We start from the raw sequence: 7,766 nt of genomic DNA on the forward strand, positions 1-7,766 counted from the left end.
ATGACCGCATTGCAGATCTAGATTTCTTTCTTGTTATTACTTGTGTATTAGTTACAGTTCAATTTTACTACATTATTATTCATATATCTTCTCGGCAAAAGCATATGGTGAAATGGAATCAATTTGCACCTCAAACAGAAGAGGAGGAAGTTTTTATATAAAATAAAAAGTGAATAAAGATCGTAAATAACTGATCTAAAAGAGAATTGTCATCAATGTTATTAAGAGGATGGAAAAACCTTTCCCCCTCATAATCGTTAATCACACGAAATGAATCGGTTACTTAACAAAACTCATAAGTTCCGTTTGGCATAATTCTTTCCGATAATCTGTAAAGGCTATTAGTAATCTCGTGCTGCAACGATGTATGCAAGCATTTGTATGCGTTATGGTGCCTTCCATTTCAACTCAGGCAAAAAAATATAAAATTGTACCATCACCATCTCAGATACTGTTGAAACTATTTTTTATAGCAACTAGACATGTTTTTAAGAGACCCATATTTTTTTTGTTTTCTCGAAAAAAATTTTCCCGCCAAGTAATAGGCCATCAAAGACGGGGAGTACAAATTATGAATTGTAGAAGACATGGAAAATGGTCAACTTCGGAGCCTCACCATTCGGCTATGGAGACAGGTAGAGTTATAATTCTTGTTGTGGTACGTACATAGGGATATAAATAAACTATATTTTATTATATTTTGGTTTGCGCATGCGTATCTTTTTGTACATAAATTAACAAATGGCGGTCAATTTATCTGAAAAGTTGAAGTTTGCGAATTTTTTTTCGAGCACTTCCGGTTCGAATTTTAAAATTCTGTTTTCACGGTTAGTAAAACCTAGTTACCCGCTTTCCGAAAAAAAATTTGTATCGCTTCTGTGTGCAACCGTTTTGTCGCAAAAAAATTCGAGAAATTGTAAAATTTTCCAAAATCGCCGTTTTTGGGCGCCATTTTTTCGAAAACACCATCTTTTAAAATTCTGAAATTTTGTCAGATGGTTCAACTTTACATGAATAACTAGCAGCGTTCACCCCGCTTCGCTGCGGTCACCCCGGAACGCAATAAACTTTGTTACTTAGATAATTTTTACTTTTTCGCTTTCAAGTGATATGATAAAAACCATAGAAGATTGCAGTAAATGTTAACATTATATCGCCTGTCATTTATGTTAACCCGCCCCGCTTCGCTGCGGTCACCCCCGAACGCAATAAACTTTGTTACTTAGATAATTTTTACTTTTTCGCTTTCAAGTGATATGATAAAAACCATTATAACGCCTGTCATTTATGTTAACCCGCCGAGTGACACGGTCATGCGGGTTGCATATAAATACGTTTATTTTTATACCTATGATGAACTAACAAAGGATTTGTACGTAATGGACACCTGAATGGTCAATTATCTCAAGACACTGGTAATTGAAAATTAAAGTGATATGATAAAAACCATCTAGGGTCCAAATCCTAATAACCCCCCAAAAATAAAAGAAATTGGTTCAGCCGTATTAGCGTGATGAGCGGACAAAGGATTTGTACGTTCTCTTTTATATATATAGATAAATACACCAAATACCATTCTCGACCAATGCTTTATGAATTAACTGCAGCCTTTTAAAGTTAGCGAAATTTCGTTAACTTTGATGTCACAGTTAGCAACACTGGGAACATTAAAAGTGCAATGATTTGATGATGTTTGTGGTTCATATTCATTAAATGAAAAATAAAAGGTTTTCTTGACTGTTTTTTAATTTTGATCAAAAAGGCTCTCTGAAATAGTAAAATGAGCCTCCCCCTACTCCTCCGTTTTCTTAAACCGGAATAATCTGAGGTGGATAAATCGATAGTCACGAAACACTTATTTTCACTTCTCTTATGCTCTTCTGGAAACCTGTACCTTGCTGAAGGTCCATGTGGAAGCATAAACAGCACTTGCAACTTCACGTAATTCATGATTTATTCATAATATTTCTGCTGGTTACCATACAAGTAACAAAAGTTCCTTTTTGCAAATTTCTTAAATCTACACTTTGAATTGTAGAAGTTCGATTTTGGAGGAAGCATGAAGTTAGTTCATGGTGACCCGTTACTGCCATAAAAACTTTGCCATTTTCCGAAAGCCAAAGATGACTTCGTCGACGAATTCAGTTCCAGGCAACAAAACGAGAGTAATACTCGGAGTTTGTACTTGCACTATACTCACGAATTCTTCTGCCATTTTAGTGGGGGCGCGGTGGCTCAGTGGTAGAGCGTTCACCTACGGTGCTTGGGGTTCTTGGTTCGATCCCAGCTCGCGCCGTGTGGGCTTTGTGGTGGACAAACACCGTGCTCATGGGTTTTCTCGGGGTTATTCCGTTTCCTCCCACTTTCTGCATTCCACCATTTAATTAATTTCTCATAATCACCGTCTCATTTAGCCTAACCGGCATAATCGTGGGACGTAAAACTTTAAAGCACTTTTTTTTCTTCTGCGGTTTTAATACTGTGTATTTGTTTTTGCATAAGGTTATGCCGCGTTGCCACATCCCCCCCCTCCCCCCATTCCAATACCGTTGCAGAGACCCTTGCATGGCCGGTTTCACTGCAAAACCACTGCTTTATCGGACCTGTCTGCATCTTGAACATCTGAAAGCGATTTTTAAAGTGGGATGCAGCACCATCAGAAATCACTGACACGGTTTGGGAAATTGTAGACACTTATTTTCACGTATTCAAACCTTTTTCTATAAAATATATTTTCGCTTTTCTTCGAGTATTTTTTAGAATCTTGTCTATGGCTATGAGTACATGAGCCGAATCGCGTGTTTTATCGTCGTTTATTACAACAAAACTGTCAGTTGTTTCATATTCCTGTGATAACTCTGAATTTCACTTTGCAGAATAACAGTCCAGTTTTCAACAAGTCCACATCAAGTAAAATAGAATTTGTATCTTGAAATTTTATACGGTGCTTTTCGGTAGCAATTAATTCTCTTTGGATTTTCTTGATGTAGTCATGAATTACAATTCTTACAGTTAAACCAACAATGTACGATACGAAAACAGAAAGTGACAGTTTTTTTAACGAGATCATTGTTTTCCAATATGGCGTATGTAACATTTTTATTTTCATCAGGATCAATAATTAAAGACTACCACACTTATTCCTTCCACTCCAGGACATTCACCACATTCTTGAAGACAGCTGTCATTTTCTACGGATCATACTAATAAAGGTAATTCATGACAGCTTCAATACAGGCTGCATCTTTGATTTGTAGCAACGCAGTAGCAGCTAACTTAAAATTTGCACAATACACACACACACACACTTCCATCGCAGGTTGCGGACTGACCCACTTCAGTCAAATACTATAAAATTCTGAGTGACCCATTCTTATGCTGGGATTGTTCTGTTTAAAAAGTCAGTAAATTTCTTTGGAACGCGTAAGAAAACGTTTCGATATTTTTTTTTAACTTTTTGTCCTTTTTTGAACACTGTAATGACATCACACTTAATTGAGACTTTGTCTGGAACATTCCAAATTATCACTGAGCTAATAGTTCAGGCTTTTTATAGATCAGAATTTATTGGATGGCCATTTCAAGTAAACTTAAAATGTGTGTATTTCGTAATCGTAATTTCCACCACAGATTATTTCGGTTTAAGAAAACGAAGGAGTAGGAGGAGGTTCATTTTACTATTTCAGAGAGCCTTTTTGATCAAAATAATAAAAAAACAGTCAAGAAAACCTTTTATTCTTCATTTAATGAATGTGAACCACAAACATTATCAAATCATTGCACTTTTATTGTTCCCAATGTTGCTAACTGTGACATCAAAGTTAACGAAATTTCGCTAACTTTAAAAGGCTGCAGTTAATTCATAAAGCATTGGTCGAGAATGGTATTTGGTGTATTTATTATTCATGTAAAGTTGAACCATCTGACAAAATTTCAGAATTTTAAAAGATGGTGTTTTCGAGAAAACGGCGATTTTGGAAAATTTTACAATTTCTCGAATTTTTTTTGCGACAAAACGGTTGCACACAGAAGCGATACAAATTTTTTTTTCGGAAAGCGTGTAACTATACGCTTTTTCACGAAGCTTTGCAGCCCTTGTAAACAATGCAGACGACAGTGTGTAAATGTTGCCAACTAACAGACTAAAAAGTTTATAGAAAACCTCGAGCTAACAAGTTAAGAAACAAACCGAAGAGTGGGAGATTGAAAATGAAATGACATGGACTTCTGATATATTACCAAGATGCATTTTCTTTCTCCTGAATCTTTGAAGTAGCATATAAATATAGACACAGAACACTAGGAAGCATGGCTACCCGCAGTGGGGATGGTGGAAAGGGGATGTTGCCTCCCTTTGCTTTAAAAGGTTTTTGGAAGTGCATGTCAAGACATACTAATTTGCTTACTTAAATGTTGTAACACTTAATATATTTATATTAAATACTATAGTATCTGGTATTATAGATTATTTACTGTAGTTAAAAAGCATACGCGCGTAAATAACTGTTGTTTTACTTGATGTATTATGTGCCCTCGTGTATGAAAATATTGTGTATTCGCGACTGAGTTTGTGTGTCGGTCCTTTGTCCTCCCCTGGAATCGGTATTTTACCCCCTTGAAAAAGTCCTGCGGATGTCCATGCCTGGAAGCCGGGCTGAACAATCTCTTAAATTTTCCCTGTAACTGCAAATCATGGCTAATCGTGGTTGACGATAAATCCTCGTCCTTTGATATCAGGAAGTTCGCATTAATGGTTCAAAATATTTAATTTATCACTACTAAGTTTTATTTAGCCTGCCCATAGCGTCAAGGAATAACATGGAAAATTAGAAAATGAAATGAAATCGTTGAGTTTTACGTCCCACGGTTATGCCGGTTAGGCTAAAGGAGACGGTGATTATGAGAAATGAATGAAATGGTGGAATGAAGAAAGTGGGAGGAAACGGGAGAACCCCGAGAAAACCCACGCACACGGTGTTTGTCCACCACAAAGTTCACATGGCGGGGGCTGGGATCAAACCCGGGACCCCAAGCACCAGAGGTGAACGCTCTACCACTGAGCCACCGCGGCCCCATGGAAAATTAGAATCAGAGCTATTGGATCTTACTATGTTCTCTAGTCTCTCTTGTCTTACTATGTTTATTAGCTTGACTAGCAGATCTACTAAAACATATGCTCTTTACTCCTGTCCATTTCAAGACTGTTTCGGATCACTACGTAACTCTCAAGTAGAGACAAGAGAACATGTGGATCAAATAATTGTTCATTAAAACAAAAGCGAAAGAGTTTATTTATTGAATATATTACAATTTTAGTATCCCTTGAAGATTTTTTCAGATATTTTGTTACTCCTGAGAACGAACAATCATTCTTGCGACTCTTAAATGTTCATTTAATCCTTACCGTACGAAGCCTAACTCGTCAACGTTGTTTACAAAGCTGGGGTCTTCTGGCGACCCCAAGTATTTTAATTTCTCAACATAGTATTGCAACTCAAATTATTATTATTATTATTATTATTATTATTATTATTATTATTATTATTATTATTATTTTGTTTTTTTGGTGTCTAAAAGCTTTCTTAATTTAAATGAGCAATGTTGACATCATATATTATGTTTACTTTAACAATATTCAGTTTTTCGTACAATTTTATACTTTTGTGTTCGTAAATCTGAAATACAAGTTTAACAATGGAGCTTTTACATTTTCAAGTATGTTTTTATTTTTTGTATTTTTTTTAACGAACGCATCGTTGATCTAATTATGTAATAGATAGTATATCCCAAACGGATGCAGGACACACACAAAAATCGAGAATAAATTGATTCTTATAGTTGCAGCAGTATCACCAAATATCACTTTCTGGGGTCCCTAGAGGGTATGTTAAGGGTTAAACCCGATCGTTTCTTTTAATTGATATGCGAATTATAACCAGGGGTAAAAGTGTGAGGGAACGCGGAAGAACGCCATCCCCGACCTCGGAAAAATATGTACGGCGTCCCCCAGTTCCCAAAAAATTAAAATGGGCAAGGATAGGCGGGGGGACAGCGTGACATCATGCCGCTTGCTACCGTCCCCCTACCTTTTCAGATCCACTTTTACCCCTGATTATAACATACAGAATTAACATCAGACGTTACGCTACTTCGAATCGGTGAAATAGTTTTTATCTTTCTTTCTTACTTATCTTTAATATAATAGGCCTACAACTTTTTATATCCAATTATCCGAAGTATAATGCATTTAATATATTAAATAGACATTTAGTACAAATGCTCAGTTTTTCTTTTGGGTAACATAATGGACATTTGCAGCCCAGTTAACTGAAACTGACTAAACAGTCTGACTACGATTTAAAAAAAAAAAAAAAAAAAAAAAAAAAAAGAGATATAATCAGAAATGAGCAACACTGACAATGAGCCAAATGACCATTATTCTTCCATAAGAAAATAGTACCCAAGACATTCCACTTGTTCAACCTAATCTGATTTTCACGAAGCTTTGCACCCCTTGTAAACAATGCAGACTGCAGTGCAGAAATGTTGCCAACTAATTAAACAAAAAATGTTATATGCAAATTTGTGCTAAGAAATGAATAAACAAACTGAAGGGGGAAAAACAATGAGATTAAAAATAAAATGGCATGGGCTTGTGATAAGAGAATCAGGAACCATTTTCTCTCGTTTGCAGTGGCGTACGCTCTGCTCTTCTGCATCTTTGAACTACTATGTAAACGCAGACACGCATCAGGAGGAAGAAGAGCAAAAAGTTGAATTTCTTCTACCAGTGTAAATTACAACTAAAACTTACTATCCCCACTCCTAAAGTTACCTCTAGCTGAGAATCTACCTAAAATGTTAGAATTCAGAGCCACTATTACATGATGACTGAGTGTTCCTACTAGCAGATCTATGGTTGGATGGATTGATTAAAGTTTATCGTCTCCTTCAACAACAAGGTTCTATAAGATTTGGACCTACAGCCGAACGAGTGATCCGAACAAACATGAATTTCCTCCGGAAATCGAACGCGGGTCTCGCGCCCGACGACGAGTACGCGGATCATATAGCCACAAAGGAGTTAATTATCAGGTCTAGAAACATGTGCAGTTGTACTCACGACTTCTATTCAAAATTGAGCTTTTGGGAGGCCGCGGTGGCACAGTGGTAGAGCTTTCACCTCTGGCACATGGGGTTCCTGGTTCGATCCCAGTTCGCCCCAAGTGAAGCTTGTGGTAGACAAACACCGTGTGCGTGGGTTTCCTCTGGGTCTTTCAGTTTCCTCCCACTTTCTTCATTCCAACATTTCATTCATGTTTTCATCATCATCGCCTCCTTTAGCCTAGTCTGCATAATCGTGGGACGTAAAACTCGAAAAATTTCATTTCAAAATTGAGCTCCTTGTACGTCTCCATTATAGGCGAGCAAGTGTTTGGAACTAGCAATTGTTCATTCTGCAAAAACTTGAAAACTACTGAGTTTACTTATTTATTGAATAGAGAATTTATTATTTTATTTCCTTTGTTATATGTAATAAAATACCTATAAAATATATTTTGAATCCTCGTGACTTATCCTTTCATTTGATATCTAACAGAAAAGTTACGCCATAAACTAACATCAGTCATGATAGTATGAAGACTCTAGCGACATCTTATTCAACAAATTCCAAGAAACATTTTAGATTCTACATAGGAATAAAGACACATTATTTAACATGCACATAGTACCTCCTTTTAATTTCACTGCAGCCAGAAAAAAAT

The sequence above is a fragment of the Thermobia domestica genome, chromosome 2 (assembly GCF_964235325.1).
Source record: "Thermobia domestica chromosome 2, izTheDome1.hap1.1, whole genome shotgun sequence".
NCBI classification, from domain to species: Eukaryota; Metazoa; Arthropoda; class Insecta; order Zygentoma; family Lepismatidae; genus Thermobia; species Thermobia domestica.